The sequence below is a fragment of the Colletes latitarsis genome, chromosome 7 (genome assembly GCF_051014445.1).
Source record: "Colletes latitarsis isolate SP2378_abdomen chromosome 7, iyColLati1, whole genome shotgun sequence".
NCBI classification, from domain to species: Eukaryota; Metazoa; Arthropoda; class Insecta; order Hymenoptera; family Colletidae; genus Colletes; species Colletes latitarsis.
This window is the reverse complement of record NC_135140.1, coordinates 15,770,981-15,788,400: the sequence shown is the minus strand read 5'-3', so window position 1 is coordinate 15,788,400 and position 17,420 is coordinate 15,770,981. Positions and strand designations below refer to the sequence as shown.

The 17,420-nt window shown below is 40.6% G+C and overlaps 1 protein-coding gene across 5 annotated transcripts in view; it reads left to right on the top strand.

Annotated features, from left to right (window-relative positions):
* The first annotated feature begins 978 nt into the window (after positions 1–978).
* The window catches only part of Ctbp (C-terminal binding protein), a 29,008-nt gene continuing 12,566 nt past the window's right edge, over positions 979–17,420 (top strand). For 4 of the 5 annotated variants that reach the window (XM_076767803.1, XM_076767802.1, XM_076767798.1 and 1 more), the window contains exon 1: positions 979–1,351. The gene's annotated coding sequence lies outside the window, so the exon portion shown is untranslated. Of the gene's footprint in view, positions 1,352–6,400; positions 6,522–17,420 lie in introns of those variants that run through there. The other variant, XM_076767801.1, reaches the window with a different exon arrangement.

Here is a 17,420-nt window from a genome sequence, read left to right as displayed (position 1 = left end):
ACTTTATACATATTTGTAACATTGTTAATAATTACGTTTAATTTAGCTTCTATTCAATTTCCGTCGAAGTAGATATTTGCCAACAAAACTTTCTACATATTTTTAATGTAATGAACAATTGCAAGCAATTCAGCTTTTAATTAATTTTCGACGAAGTAAATTCGGTACGTTATCATTGTTTTACAGTAATAAGATGTATTGTCCATTACAAATACGGAGTGGTTTTCAAGTTTTGACAGAATTTTTGAAAACTATTGTTCAAAAGAATTGTCGTTCAATTCTTCAGAGTAGTCTTCAGTTAGTTTTGATTTATAAGTCTATAATGTATCTGATACAAAGTTCTGGTTAAAACAATTTTAAAACGATTTTTTAAATAAAAAATCTCTGTTATTAGTTTTTCCATCGTTTATGGTGTCTTTTCGATTTTCGATCCACCGTACGATAGATTCTGGCGATAGCATCGTGTCGACATAACGGACCAATGAGAATTCGGTCACGTGACAAGTTCTGTTTACATCTAACTTCATCGTTTCATAGAACATACTATACAAGTATAAGATTGAAAAGATATCTAATTCGAGTAAGTTTAAGTGTAAATTTCAAGAAAATTTTCCAAAGTACTGTCAACAACACGTGTCTAAAGAAAAGAAAACAAGATGAACATCGTTACTATACGTAAGCACTACAAAGATACGGCATTAGGGTTGAAGAATAGTCTGGTAAAGAAATTCATCGTGTTTATAATATTTCAAAGTAAATTTTCCATTTTATCATTGGAAATTACAAGCAGCATTGTATCGAAGGAGAAGAAAATAAGACGTTTCCGCGTGGTAATTTTGAAAAGTCTTGTAAGAATTCATCCGATATTTAACCGTTCGGCAGCGTCGTAATCGGAAAGAATCGGTTATCCTCGGGTACGTTCGGCCGGTGACGGAGAGTATCGGTGGCGCGCGCGAGTCACTCGGATGGCCGGGGGCCGCCATTTTCCTCCAGCGAGGGAGACAGTCGCGAGCGTAGTTCCGCGCATTGTCGACCAATTTTTTCGTCGAATCGAGGGATTTTCGCGAATAACTGGGGCGTCGGGCGGGCGCGCGTGACCCCAGTGCCCGTATCCGAGCGAGTATCGTTCCACGGGAGACTCGAAGTCACCCGTGGACGCCGGGAGAGCCCAGCCGTGTGAATCGGAATATAGAGTCGAGGCGCCGCGCGTATACTCCCGTAAGAGACACATCGTAAGAACGCCGTGTGAGAGAGTGAATATAGTTTGGTGATCGCAGTGTAGCCGGTGAAAATACACGAGTACTCAGGAGTACTGTGGCCCGAGGAATATAAGGGGAATCGCCTCCGACAGGTTAGTGGAGTGGCCCTCGCCGTGGCTCGTTTTTCTCGCGTAGATCGCGCCGCCGAAGAACCCAGTGTACGCCGTGTGCGTCGCTCGCGCGGCCCCTGGTGTGCACGGTGCATGCGTGCACACACGCACCGGAGAAAATTCCGCGGGTTCGTACGTGTGTATTCGTATGCGTTTCTATCTTCCGTCCGTGCGCGTACCAGCGTACGGTGCATACGTAGTTCTTCGTTTAACCGTTCCACGGTCTTTACGTGTGCGTGTGTATGACACTCGGTGTGCGAGTATGCTAAACTAGTGTGATATGGCGGGAGACGCCGCGCCAGCACCGAGCCACGCGCCTTTCTTTTTATTCGGCCCTTCGCTCGCCTCACCACTGGCCCGATTATCGTATCCTCTCTTACCCCTAACCACTTTCCAACCATCGGAAAGTTCTACTGAATTTTCGTCTGTACTTCACGGAACACCGATCTCCGTCGAGCGCTCGAGTGCTCTCCTTTCCAATGAACTGTGAAATCGTATCTTGACGTTGACCTTCGCCAACGTCTTCGGCCTTTCCGTTGGAAATGGTCGCATGCACGCGCTCCTCGCATTTCTCTCGGCGTGTTTTCCCAGTGCGGATCGACGGATGTAAAAAAAACAGTCATCCGTATAATTTGCAAGTTCATTACAATATGTTAATGTCGTAGCATCACGACTGGTAATTAAGTGGCTTATCTGTTTAGTTATCTGCGGTGACTATAATAGCACGAGTTTATTCAGAACCAACTATTTCCATTAAGTAAACTAGCTGTGCAACAAATACCACCGTCTCTCGTTCACGTTTTGTTAGCAAGCGCACGTGCGAGCGTGGGACGGATTTTCTGACATATTATCGTTCGAGTATGAAAATTGTTATGAAATATTGTTAGATGGCAGCACTTTGCGCCGTGCTTCGAAATTTTTGTTTTATTTACACAGGAAGAATCGCTCGCAGAATTTTCAATTAACCCACCGCCGGTGTATACGCTCGCGCGCGTCCCGACGTCGGATCGAGATCGCGTGACTCCTCTTACATTTTAATAAATTACCTTACCGAAAGTATTTGATTTACTGTTCGAGGGATACGTTGGTAGAGCAAAGTGGCCCCGATACAGTATAGTTTCCGATATAAATCGTTTATTCTGCTAAGTGTACGTGTCGTGTGGCTGACCGCCATTTGGATAGACGCTTCTAGAATATCATTCATTTGTATCCGGCTCTTCTTCTGTCGACGATCCATCTTTCTCCGCGTATTTATTTATTTCACTGTACGTCAACCGACGTACGCTAACTTTTCGCCCAATCGTCGGGAAATTTTCTGAAGCCGCGATATAATTTAAGCACGCATCTCGCACGTCTTCGCAAATTATCACGCTACGTTCGTGCTACGAATTAACATCTTCCGCGAATTCGGATATACTTCTTTGAAAACTATCGTCGTTCGTGATTACGGGTGACACAGCGAACGCGTGCTGGTTCCCAACTTTTCCAACCTCCCAAGTGTCCCCGTAACGTCGAGTGAATTTTTTATACCAGTGGTTCGTAATCTTTCTGTTTTTCACGACCCATTTTTGGGCAGTTTAATCGAACTTATGGACCCTTCCTATGCAATATTCCCCAGAATAACATTGTTAAATATTCGTTAAATCTACGCAATGTAAATATTTAAAATTTCTATGTGCAACTCGTGAACCTCCAGGTATTTATCTGCGAGCCACTGTTTTACGCGTCTTCGAATAGCCCGCATCCTTTAATTCGATATAACACGTGTTTCGCTCTTATGGTGTTGATGAATCCTCCCAAGCACCCGTAGCCTCTTTTGTTCTTTCAAAGAATCTTTTATTACAGTATTTGTTCTTTTAATAATAAATTTACAACGCGTTGCCATATCGATGGATCGTTCCAATTAATTATAAAATCATAAATGACGCTACTTTAATTAGGAATGCTGTAAAATAATGGGTACACCATTATCAAATATCAGGGTCAGTGGTAGTCAATGCGTTGATAATTAAAAGTCGGATTAAAATAGTGTTTTACTGGTTTATTTTTTTCGGGTGAACAATAAATAGGGTTACAGGAATTTTATTTAATTTTACTTGTTGTTTCGTGTAGATTAATTGATACGATAAAATAGGTATCGAAAGATCGAGAAAGATACGTTTGATAAATATATAACGCGACGGTAAGGTCGATTTTGTAAAGTAGGCGCGGATAAATGTTAAGAATTTAAATAATCACTCTTTAGCATTTCTGAGGTAACGTTGACAAGCGTGGCAATACTTTAACGGGCGCGTGTGTGTGTGTGCTTAGTTTTTCCACGAGTTCGACGTTCTTGCCGGACTTGGTTAACAAGCTTCCGTTCGACGCGATAAAGCATGTTAACGACCTACTAATCTGAAACGCAGGGTTCGAATGACTGCACAATATTGGAGACGCTATACCGCGCGTCCGATGACTATAAGCTTTTCCAAAACGTTTCAATGTCGTCCGATATACAGGTTGTTCTTACATGCCAGCCCTGGGAAAAATTTTAATGGGAGATTCTGGAGGCCAAAATAAGACGAACACCAAGAATATCAATTTCTTGACTGAGGCTTCATTAAAAAGTTATTAAAAAATTATATTGAACAATTTCAAATCTTTCTGGAAAAATTATTGTTGGTTGCGGGGGTCAATTACAGTCATTTTTGATTATTAGATATACTCTCGAAATCCTACCCACTTTCGAGAAAAAAATTCGAGTAGGTACTGAAATTTTTAGACGAAATTAAAAAATTTCAAATCGTTTTGGAAAAATTATTTTCCGTTTCGGGACTCAATTACAATCATTTTTGGTCAATACACATACCCCTGAAATCCTACCCACTTTCGAGAAAAAAATTGGAATAGGTACTGAAATTTTTCGGCGAAATTAAAAAATTTCAAATCATGCTAAAAAAATTATATTTAGTTACAGGGGTCAATTACAATAATTTTTGGTGAACAGACCTGCCCCCGAAATCCTACCCATTTCCTAGAAAAAAAATCAGAACGAGCTGGAACTTTAAACGTTAATAACTTTTTAACGAAGCCCCCATCAACAAATTAGTATTCTTGATTTTCGTCTTATTTTGACCTCTAGAATCTCCCATTAAAATTTTTCCCGGGATTGGCCAAACACCTATTTCAACTACGAGCCACGATTCGAATCATTTAGATAAAACTGCAAAAATGTTCGAAACAAGTATGCAAATGATACATGCAAGAGTTATTATTTATAATAATAAACATTTCGACCTTTGGTTCAGGTGTACTTCGCTATACATTTAGACTAGTAGGAATCATATACAAATTAATCAATCGAATAACAACATACGTAGAAACTATAAAGTCAAAGGTAAAGCGTATTACTACACAGAATGTTTCGTGATATTTCCACCAAACTGGACTTAACTTAGAGGTCAGAATGAGAAAGAAACGTTATATAAAGTTTGCGAATAAACGCTTTGTTTTAGAGTTAAAAGCGATATTACACCATTCGATTTTTACGTTTCTGGAACTTTAAAACAAAAAAGTTTACTCGACGGGAGCGACTTCGTACGAAGAGCTTAAGCAAAGAATTAAAGACACAGTTATCGAAACTCGGTGAGATACCGAGGAACTTCGTAGAGTAATAAATTCAATTGTCTATCGATGACAAGCTTGCATCCAAGCGGGACATCATTTTTAAATGAGATTTTAAAAATAGCGCAACATGGAGTATAGTTTGCAATTTTTTCTTAGATAATAAAGAAACACGTATATAACTATGCAGACCAGATAAACACAATCGACCTTGTTATCGACTTATTCTATTTGTTTGTATAATAAGTTTCTATTTAGATAGACACATGGACGACAATTTATTTAGATAAAACGTTATTCGTTGTCTAGATAAAAATGGTGGCAAACTGTGTTCGAAGATTAACGATAAGTCCTAAAGGACGTCGGCGCCAAGCGGAATGCCGGATTGCGTAACTTTCGCCGAATTTAACGCGAATATGGAACGAACGTCGTGCACGTTTTCCTTATTTCGTTATGGCGGTGTGCGCGCCGCATGCACGTAACTTACTTATTCATCGTTGATTGTGTCGGTATTTAAACGAGCTCCCGTTCTGGCCTTACGTAATTTGCTGAACACGGAGAGCAGCGGTGTACGCTCGGTTGCTTATTCAGCGATGTTGTGACCTGTATTCACGTCGCGACACTTCTGTTTCTTTTTACTAGAAACCCACTCGTGGCTTGGGCCCGTGCGAGCGCGTCGTCGCTTATATTTACGTTTTCCTCGTCGACGCCGCGTAAATTCATCTCCCGCGGCCGTCCACGGAGAAAGGAAACTAGCAGAAGCGTTATCCTTCGAGAAAGTTAAGTCGTTCGACTCGACGAAGGAGGTCGTCCCGCACCACCGTCACTGACCAGCCGAGTTTTTTTTAGGTCCTCTCGCGGTTCGGAAGAATATCTTCGTTGCCGACTTAGCATCTTTCGGCATGTCACCGAGATTCATCGCTTCGAAATAGGGCCCGACGCTTCTTATCGAACTCTTCTATATACGGACGTTTTGTGCATCGATCAAATATCTAGATATACTCAGCGTACGAATAGTGTGATACAAAGTACTAGGTTAAATAAAACGTGTGGTTGTTAATACGTTTACTGACAGTTTTCCATATTTAGTCCTTGGACGTTCGTTTCAATTTTTGTACAAAATTCGAGCCGTTAAATTTTCAATCTGGCCCACTGTGCGGCGTTTATCGTCGACGAGCGTTTCATGTAAACACGCTAATCCGGTGTTCAATTTCGCCTGGTCGACGCGCAGTCTTCCCGGGGACTTGTTATCCGCCGAGTCGAACGTAATCGGGTCAAATAATCAAATATCGCTGGTCGCGAGACGCTTGGACAGAGTTTTCGTGATTCGCAAGATTCGTCATGTATCGATGATTCATGGTTCCGCGCCCGACCGGCGAGGTCGCCAGGGATCTGTTATTGTTTGTCGAGTCTCCCGTTCGCGCCGAAAGAGATACGGCGTCGTGTTGATTCTTTTTTATCGTTGAAAACTGTAACAACGATGGCGGCTCCGTCGCGAAAGTATTTCAAGCATACCTACCTATTAATCACTGCAAACTCGACGACCGAGGTAAGAGCACGCTTCGAGCGTTCGCAGAACTCGTTCGATTATATTTTCCCTTTGCCGGACGTAATGCGCCGAGCGAAATTAATTCGTTATACAACTTGCATAAGCCTTCGATGGGATACAGATGTGCCTCGGGTAACACGTAACCGCCTATTTAGAAATGTTATCGCGTGCACTGATAACGGGACGATATTGCGAAAAATTCTACGCACACCTTATTTCGCGATCTAACATTTCTTTGATATTTATAGCCTCGAGTATATTACAGCAGATAACCATTTCGCGGTTTCTAAAAAGTTAACTATCCGTGAGCAACGTGTTACAAATTACTATCGAGCAGATTCCTTTTTATTTTTTGTATAAAGAAATATTTTTTTATAAAAATATTACGTCTGCTGTAGCTTTATATCTTTAATTACTAAATTTGTACGATCAAAAATTGGTTGATATCGAACGTTCTTCGAGTACATATTAGGTTATGTAATAAGTCTGTTCGCGTTTCTTCGTAAGAATATTAAATATTGCCAATTCTTTATAGAACTTACTCGACAAGTTATACTAATATTTTAAAATGTGATATACAGGGAGTTGTGACATAGAGGCCAAAATAAGACGAAAATCAAGAATACTAATTTGTTGATTGAGGCTTCGTTAAGAAGTTATAGAAACATTTCCCGCCACACAGTATATTTTCGGTAAATAATTTTTTTCTCGAAAATGGTTAGGATTTCGGGGGTATGTCTATTGACCAAAAGTAATTGTAATTGACCCCCGGAACCAAAACTAATTTTTTTAGAACGATTTGAAATTTTTAATTTCGTCGAAAAATTTATCCACTTATTGAATTTTTTTCTCGAAACTGGTTAGGATTTCGAGGGTATGTCTATTCACCAAAAATGATTGTAATGGACCCCCGGAACCAAAAATAATTTTTTCAGAATGATTTGAAATTTGTTTAAATTTAATTTTTTAATAACTTCTTAACGAAGCCTCAGTCAACAAATTAATGTTCTCGATTTTCGTCTTATTTTGGCCTCCAGAATTTCCCATTAAAATTTTTCCCAGAGGTGGTAGAACACCCTGTATACGTAACGAAAATAAATATTTAATAACACCCGATCGATCTGTCGAATAGATCGGATACAGGCATTAAAAGAAAAAGTTAATTTGAAATCGCCAACGGAAGGGGAGGGATCGAAGGAAAGGGGCGTGAAAATAAAAGACAGCTGTAAACAAGGACGCAGAAAGCAGTAAAGTTTCTGTAGGCTTTGTCCTCCGTCGTCGCTCGTCTTCCATCATTTTTTGTCGCGTAATTAAAGCGTGAAATCGCCGTGAAAAGGAGAGACGATATGGGCGAAAGCTGGTCAGACGAAGAGAGAGACAGAGGCATGGCGGGAAAGGGGAAAAAGTGTCCCTGTCTCGTACGAGGCTCGGGTGGAACCAAACCGCGGCGGTTATTATCGATCTCTCGGCATCGTTACACTTCGTCCGGGATCCGTACAAGTGCGGTAAAAGGCACGAGAGAGTGGTTACGTCGATTGTCCACGAGCTGCAGAGAAGCGACGTTCTACAGGCTGGTTCGAAAATAAGTGACCAAACTTTTGTGGGGGACGAGTATTCTGGTTACCTTGTGGGATGATAAAAGGTCCCGCGGTCGTAGACACGGAAACGCCTCCCGCTTGAACCGTAGCCATTTTTTTTTTTTTTTTTTTCTTGGGCAATCTTCATTCAATCCACTAAGTACCAGTGTTCTACTTAGACGGCATTCGAAATATTTTACTAACCGTAAAGATGATTTGAACATGGCACAATTTCCAAGGTATAAAATCGTAACCCGTATAAAGTTAAATGCACAATGTTTTTATCAACGTTATTTATTAATAATGTATTCTGAATTAAAAGAACATTTACTCCATTTTCATTATCATTATCGAAACGTCTTCGTTAAAACATTCCCAAAATACGTAAGTGTGGCGATGGCGAGGTGCAGATAGAAATGGTGTTTTAAAACCCAACATCGGATGTTTACTGAAAGTATGTTTGCACAAGCTTACGGCACTGTTGTTTGTTTTACACCGTGTGCTGCAAAAGTGTCTTGATATTATTAGATGTTTCCAGGTGCCAGTGATCTATTTATAGGACGCGTTGCGACTTTAACAAATAGAATTCTTTTCGTGCGATAGTTGTTCTTATTAAATAAAGCTGGACGATAAAGTAACGTGAAATTTAAAAAGTAACATCGCCAAATATGCACAGGCAAATATAAACAATACTTTTTAACTGGCCTGTTAGAGATTGACGGAGGAGGTCAATTACATGGCCCGTGCATCCTCCCCGCTTAAATTCTTTCGTAGTTGGGTTCACGGGGACGTTGAAAATGCTTTATTTACGCCGCTGTCGCTGACAATGTTCAAGATTATATTTTCAAAGTTGAAAATGTTCCGAGGATGCACGACACGTGTTTCGTTAGGGAAGAAAGCCATTTTCAACAGTTTACTAAGAATACCCATTCCAGTATTAAGCCCTTGCAAACTTGCCAGGCGTCTTTGTAAACCTCTGTCGCAAACAAAAGATGGCTACGACTCGGAAGGGAATGTTCTGTGCCTCTATCCGTGAAACCTTTTTCTCATCCTCAAGGTGACTATTGTTGCAAACTCCGGGAGTCATCCTAATGAGAAATATCCGTTGACGCCAACTACATTTACATTCATAGACGTGTTAACTTTATACCTTAAAATTCACGTAATATTTAAATAACTTTTTAAATAAGAAAAATATTTAATAACTTCTTTCCTTTTTTTCGAACAGCCTGCCACTGGTCTAGTAACATTTATCCGAGGAGGCCAGTAAGAACGCGTCTTCCCCTTGTCCCGTTATAGTTAACAAGCCAGATCGCGTTCTTTAAAGTTTGATCGTCCATGTTGGAAATACTGTATATGCCAGATCGTTCCGTAGAAATTTCAATGTAACAGCCTAAGTGGCATGTGGATGGGTGCTCGACAAAGAGGGAAAGGGAGAGCGAAAGAACGGCCTGGACGTTGTAACAGGTGCCCCCACCCGTCCCCTTGTTGCCCCCCTCCTCTTTACCTCTCTTCCCACACTGTTCTCTTTAGGTTCGTTTCATTCGTCCCGTGTATATCTTATAACATTTCCTATCCTCTTTCCCTCCGTCGCTACTTAGCCTCTTTTATGTAAGGCTAGTAAACTGACCTGACTCAACTATTGGGTATGCTACAACCTACTGCTACGTCTCTCTCGCGAAGAAGAGGGGAGTAAAAGGTTCCATTCCTTCTTTTTCTCGGTTTCGTTGTTGAATTTTAACGGGCACGAAGTTTCCGTTAAACTTAAGCGGGGAGTCTCGTGTGAGACTACAAAAAAATCAATTTTTTTATTTCATTTTTTGAAAGTATATACAGGATGCTCGGGCACCCCAGGGAAAAATTTTGAAGGGAGATTCTAGAGGCCAAAATAAGACGAAAATCAAGAATACCAATTTGTTGATGGGGGCTTCGTTAAAAAATTATTAACGTTTAAAGTTCCCGCCCGTACTGAATTTTTTTCTAGAAAGTGGATAGGATTTCGGGGGTAGGTCTATTCACCAAAAATTATTGTAATTGACCACTGTAACTAAATGTAATTTTTTTAGCATGATTTGAAATTTTTTAATTTAATTTTTTAATAACTTTAACGAAGCCTCAGTCAAGAAATTGATATTCTTGATTTTTGTCTTATTTTGGTTTTTAGAACCTCCTTGAACAATACTATAATACTACTTGAACAATCTAAAAATGGGAGAGAACTTTCTAGATCAGGAAGGTACAGGAAACGATTCAGAATTCATATGAAAAAGAGTTTTCATATTTCACTTTGCTTCTTTTAAAGGGGGAGCATTTTCAATACGCTGTTGTTATTTATCGTACGTCCTGTTACTGCGCCTTTGAACGGAGGAAAAAAAGAGTAAATCAACGCACAGAAGTAAAAATAGACGTAGATTCGGTACAAAGGCAACGTGCAATTATATTATTAACCTAACCTCGAATGTCATTGAGAAAAGTGCACGCTTAAACGTTCGCGTGTTTCGTGCACTAGAAACGAGGATAACGATGAAATATGTAAAACAGTCTCCGACGAAGTATTTCAAAGAAACGACAACTCCACTTATTCAGTTAGCAATTTACGCAGCGTGGATGTTACGCGCGGCGTGCTCGCGAAGCCAAGGTTAAATCTAATCGAGTTTCTTTATATTTCCTTTTTTTTATTTCGATCTCTAATATCGTCTGAAAATAATAAGCGTTTGATAAATACTGGAGCGCGTCGCACAGTGGGCAATTTAAACGATCTTGATGGATAAACTTCTTGAGATACATGATCATGAATTTCTTGTCACTATTTGTTTTTTTATACATATTTACGGGTTTTAACGATAACATAAACGCATCGTAATATAATAATATTATTAATAATAATAATAATTCCGTAATCCTACGCACTTTCGAGAACAAAATTCGAGTAGGTTCTGAAATTTTTCGACAAAATTAAAAAATTTCAAATCGTTCTAAAAAAATTATTTTTGGTTCCGGGGGTCAATTACAATCATTTTTGGTCAATAGACATACCCCCGATATCCTGCGCATTTTCGAGAAAAAAATTCAGTACATGTGGAACTTTGAACGTTAATAACTTTTTAACGAAGCCTCAATCAACAAATTGGTATTCTTGATTTTCGTCTTATTTTGACCTCTAGAATCTCCCATTAAAATTTTTCCCAGGGTTAGCCTAACACCCTATATAATTCTAAAGATGAAACAGATATATTTTTTTAAAGTTATAATCTGTTATTCGCGCTACCAGAATGTTTCTTACGTCGTACCTGTACGATTCATGAACCATGCTTAACATGTTCTCTACCACACATCCAGCTTATCGCATAGTTTACGTGACACGTATCTAATTGTGGAGTATTATGAAAAAAACGCAAACTCTATTATTATCCCAACTATGCCGCATAAAATAAACATAAACACGTTATTTACTAATCCTTACCATACATTGAGTTTTATTCTTTCTCGTTGCTAAATCGTGTTAACGTTAACGCAAATAAACGCGGCGCTTTCTGTTCGAGATACGGCAAAGGTTTAACGTCTTAAAGATCGAGTTACAATTTCCAAAGTTTGTTCGTAAATTACTACCAAATTGAAAATAGAAGACAGGGGGTCCACGCCTTTCTAATTCTAGCGCCCTAAAAAGATCACTGTAGGTCCAGCCCTCAAGGGCACTATCGTCATCGTTCCCTACAGTTTTTGTTTTTCGAGATCGCTATATTTGTTCCACGCAGTGTACATGGACGATACCAAGTACCTATCGTATCCGAGGCTATTCCAGAAAATAGTTTTACATAGTATGGCGACCCTTCTACGACCTGACAATAAACATGGGGATTCATGGCATCCGTTGACGCCTACCTAACCGTATCTCGTGATAACTTTTCCCCCTTTGACTACTTAGACGATACGAATTCCTGGGATGCACAAGTAATTTCACGCGTACAATTTTTACATCGTTATTGATAAACTTTCAATTTTCTTTCGCGAACCGTCTCAGCCTGTATAAAAGTATGCTATACCATAATAGAGCGAATAGTAAGTAGGCGTGATTACGGATGGCCAGGTTTCTAAGTGTAATAAACGGCGTTATACCTTTTGCGTGTTCTAGACGTATTGTTTTGCGTTATTTACGTAATGCATGACCATTTATCTATTATTATAGCTATTCATGTTCGCAAGAGCGGCAGAGACGAACAACGATATCTATGTACATTCTCGATCCATTGTACAGGTCATTGTAGAAATCGATCGGGCCTGTAGCCTGAATAGCGCTACCAGTAATTACGCTTTTCCCTATTCTCGAAAAGAAATCAGCGTTGCACGCGTAACAGTTTGATCGTTCCGCGCACTGATTACGTAGAAATTGTCATATATCTTTTCGCGGGTCTGCACGACGCACAGTGTCTTATTTTGGCCTCTAGAACCTCCCACTAAAATTTTTCCCAGGGTTGATCGTACACCCTGTATACGTAAAATAAACTCTTCGACGAGTCAAGGTAAATTCATGCTAATTTTCTTAAATGCAGCACACAGAGAACAAGATGTCCGTCGTGTGTCAATCTTTTTGTTTACATCAGTCGTTCGAGCTTACATTCAGTAACAACAATGAAATTGAAGAAGTATGACTTGGATGACCAACACGCGTTAGATAACTCCGCTGTATCACCGTATAACATTACCACGCATAAGCGTAGCTCCACGTCGGAAGTATAAAAGTGAATCCGATACGAATTCACTAAACGGTCTGCCCTGTAGCGAACTAGACGTCTTTTCAGTAAGGAAAATCACATTCGACGATTCGTGCCCGACACGAGTTTCGCTTAACGGATCGCTCGAGCGTGCCTCTCGAGTAGATCTATATTTGTTCCATGCACTGGTACGGTCTGGAAGCGTTCGAAACACTCGGTGTTGTTACCGTAATCGGTTCATAAACGAGCCAAAACAAATAGAGATAGGTCTGCGAAGTGCAGGGGGAAAAAAAAGAAAAAGGGATTCGTCGTCGCGATGTAGTCCGAAGGTGAAGTATGACCCCGGGATAATGGGGGTAGCGCATCGCCATTGTAAACAGACTTGGAAGCAGTAAGCAGCTCCGGGATTTAGTTCGATGTGTCGGAGGATGGGGACAGAGGGAGGTGGTTGAGCGAGACGGGGAGTCTGACGATTGGGATGAGGAGAGTCGGAGTTGGATGGTTGGACAGAGGGGTGGGGTGGGAGAATTGGGGGGGGGGCGACGTATCCTGAAGAGAGGGGCAGACTGTCGAGGGTGGGAAGTTGCCGAGACATCGATCGAGCCGACCATTGCTTGCCACACTCCACTACTAGGAGTCAAGATGCCATATCCACTACGAGGAACTAAACTCCATGAACTACTCTCTGCTGCTCTCTACGCACTTGTCCTAACCCGCTGTAACTCTGTATAGGTGTGGGTCGCGCGCGCGCGCATAGGTCGGAGCCGGTGGAACGAACGTACGCGACCGGTTGGAGACGAACAGCGACGACGGCGGAAAGGAGAAAGGTAGAGGGAAACGGGCCCAGGAGAAACCGAGAAGACGCGAGTTTTTTGTCCTCTGCGTACGTATTACGTAGCGTGCAAGGCTGCGTAGGTGTATGGGTTAGGGGTACGAGGAAACAAGTGTACCGGGGGCCTCCGCTCATCGCTGTTTCCGCGAGACTCGCGCGCGCACAGGAGAGAGAAAATCGTTTGTATACACTCGCGGGTCCCATGAGGTCGCCTATATACGCGCGCGTACATACTTAGGCCGTTCGTGGACGACGTTCTTGTGGACGGCGGAGAGCGTGAAGTAAGTTATAAATTGGCCCTCTAATACGCGGACGAACTTGTTCCCGTTGTAACAACCGTTGCGACTAATGGGTTATAGCTCATTAGGTGTTGCTAATGGATTATCGTTCCTTTTAAGACCTACTCTGGTTCTTCCCGCTCGAACGATTTGAAATCTTGTTCGGTAATTGACACGTCGGGCGTCGCCGAAAGTCGGGACATATCGTATCTTCAGCCAGTTGTTTGTTATTTATTTCGTAGCTGTTCCAACAAGGGGGAGTTAAAAGGGTCGATTCCCATTTGTTGCTTCTTTTTTTATTAGAACCTAAAAATTCCATAAAGTTTGGAAGTCTCGTTCGAGGTGACTTGGTTTTTCGAAACGTCTCGTTCGCGACTCCACGAGACTCGCGAGCGGTATAAACAAATTTCGAGTGCCGTTTGTTTTGTTTTAAATATGCAATGTATCGAAGGTTCGGCAAGCAACTCCCTTTGTTTCCTTGGAAGTGATTTATTCTATGAAGCACATCCAGAACGGGTGCGGAAACAATAAGAAAAGTTGGCTGGCGGTTTATGTGGAAAATTCTGATTCAGAGCGGAAGAGGATATAGGGAACCGTAAAGAGGAGGGGTTGGCAAAGTCGACGGAGTGTATGTAACTTTGAAACTTAACAAGGGTATATTCATCGCGTGCCCTACCATGAATAGGGGACATGAGCTGGCACATGTCTTGAACGTACTGGCATTGTTCTTTTTGTCTATGGTTCTCGATCGAGTCCTTCTTGACCCGACGTCATGCGAATGAACGATCCTTGCGTAGTCGCTGGAGGAGATAGCGAAGTCGTAAATTAAGCAAGGCGCGAAGAAGGGTGCGCGTCAGAGGACAGAAGGCCAAAAAAAAAAAGAAAGTAACCAAAAACAAATACTACCTTTCCTTTCTTTCGTCGCGTTCATCGACATCGACTGTGTTCAGTAGCTGAAACAAGGGTTTCGAATTTCATACGAGTCGAGCGTGGATGAAAGAGTTCACTGTATCGCTTCCATCGATTATACATCGCTTTACCATCATCGTTTCGAATGTTGGTTTATTCGATACCTACTTATACAGTTTTTTATCCAAATTTTTAAATACATACAATATTTATGCTATAAAACAACAGATACACTGTTGAATTATTGAACGTTCCTATCTTTTACACGACTATTTAGACAAATGTCGAGGAAAACTTGCATAGATGTAATATAATCAATATTGTCTAACTCTCGAGGGTAATAACTTACCCAAATATAGAAATTTATACTTTTTACAAGGTCTTTTATCATTTTTGCCGGCAACCAACGTGTCAATAACGGCTAATTAAAAATTTCGACCAAGTTTCAAATCTTTACATCGAACTTTTTGGTAATTACGACACTCTAGTAGATCGTAAGTTCCGCGAGCGAACAGTTCGCCAAGGTGAACTTCAGATGCGCCGAGAAATGTTTTCAAAGTTAACTCGCGAAGTTGAATACTTCGTCTGCATGACGTGACGAGTTACTACGAGAGTCGATTTGACCAAATGTCATGTTGTAAATGTGCCAAAGAACATTTTAATGTCGTCAGATATGATATATTCTTTTTCTATAACGTACCAAGTACTGTTTTAAACGACTTTAATGAGAAAATTTCTTAAAAGTACCATATAATTCTAAAATCCATGATATCTCCTATTCGCACTTATGCATATTTATCTTAACTCTCGACAGCGATGAAGGACTCCTGTTTATGTAAACAAGTATGCGAAGCTACAAAACAAACCGAAAAACTAAATCAATATGAATGAGTTTTTTTATACGAGTAGAACGTATATTATGATACATTGTAAAATTTCCTGTATAGTTTTATTTTTAACAATGCCTTCGCGAAATATAATTCACAACTATACAGGGTTAGGTTACTCGAATTTTTTTCTCGAAACTAAGTAGGATTTTAGGGGTATGTATAATGACCAAAAATGATTGTAATTGACCCCCGCAACTGAAAATAATTTTTTTAGAACGATTTGAAATTTTTTAATTTTGCCGAAAAATTCCAGAACCTACTCGAATTTTTTTCTCGAAAGTGGATAGGATTTCGACGGTATGTGTGTTCACAAAAAATGATTGTAATTGACCCCCGTAACTGAAAATAATTTTTCCAGGATGATTTGGAATATTTTAATTTATTTTTTTATTAACTGTTTAACGAAGCCAAGAAATTGATATTCTTGATTTTCGCCTTATTTTGGCCTCTAGAATCTGCTATTAAAATTTTTCCCAGACGTGGACGAACACCCTGTACACAGCATTTAAGTACTTTACTAAAACATATAAAAAAAATTTGATGTGAAAGTCAGTTTTCTATTGCACTCTGACAACTTTTAATCTCTTACTAGAAGTAATCAAATCGTTCACTCTATTAACTGATTGATATCTCGGTAAATATGCATAAACACTCAAGAACGTACTTATTTTCATTTTAAATTTACTGCAAAAACAATCGATCGATATCGAATCCAATTGCAGCAAAAAAGAGAACGTTCATGTTATAATATAATGCAGAAAATTAACATTTCTCACTAATTGCTATATTGACAGTTATAAATCAGTCGTAGGTATCGGTTTTATGCAACGGTTGGAATACTTTGCAACGCCGTTCGCTCGAAACAGTTAAAACGATATATTTTTGTTACTTCTGGATCTTTCTCCAGGAGCGCGTCGGTGCAGCGAATGTTTTTTTCTTCGCGGGAGAACGCTCGTAACTTCTTTCCGAACCACATACGCGAACCCTGAAAGATAAACCTCCTCGTAAGTACCGACTGGACCGGTTTCTTTTTTTGCTCTGGCATGCCATCAAAGGAGGGACAGTACTCGGCCATGCTGACTGGTATCTGTTGCAAAACGATGCTTACAAGCTTCTACACGCGTATGTGCAAAGAAGGGCAACGATGAACGTTAAAGCGAACTCGTACTTTCCTCAGAATCTCGCAAACTTTGTCTTGGAATTTCGATCGTCGCTTAGAGTGGTGGGGAGAGTTCAGGGAGAAAGAGAGAGGCGGGGGATAGACATCCTTCTTCCTGAAACATTTCGAAGCGTACGGGTTTCACCTAGTCGTTTCCGAGTCACTTTTGCTTTTCTTTTTTTTTTTTTACAGTCTCGCACGTAATTGTCCGTTTCGTTTTACGGTTACGGCGAACAAGCTTTAAATTAACTAACTCGAAGAGCGTAACTCGCATCCGTCCACCGAACGGCGGAAAAGTAAATCGCGACAAAGCGTCGTTAAATTCTTCTCAAACACTCGCGGTTCGGGGAAACGTACCCCCTCTCTCCCCCCCTCGTCCGTTCCTCTTGCACGCAGATGCGTGCGTTGGTACAGTCGAAAATGTTATTTCCGACCGCTAACCGTTTCGCTTCGCGCGAGGTCACAAATTGACGCGTGCATCTGTATAACCAAACGAGAGTGATATTCCAGTCGGTCAATGGCGATCGATTTTCTATGCGAAA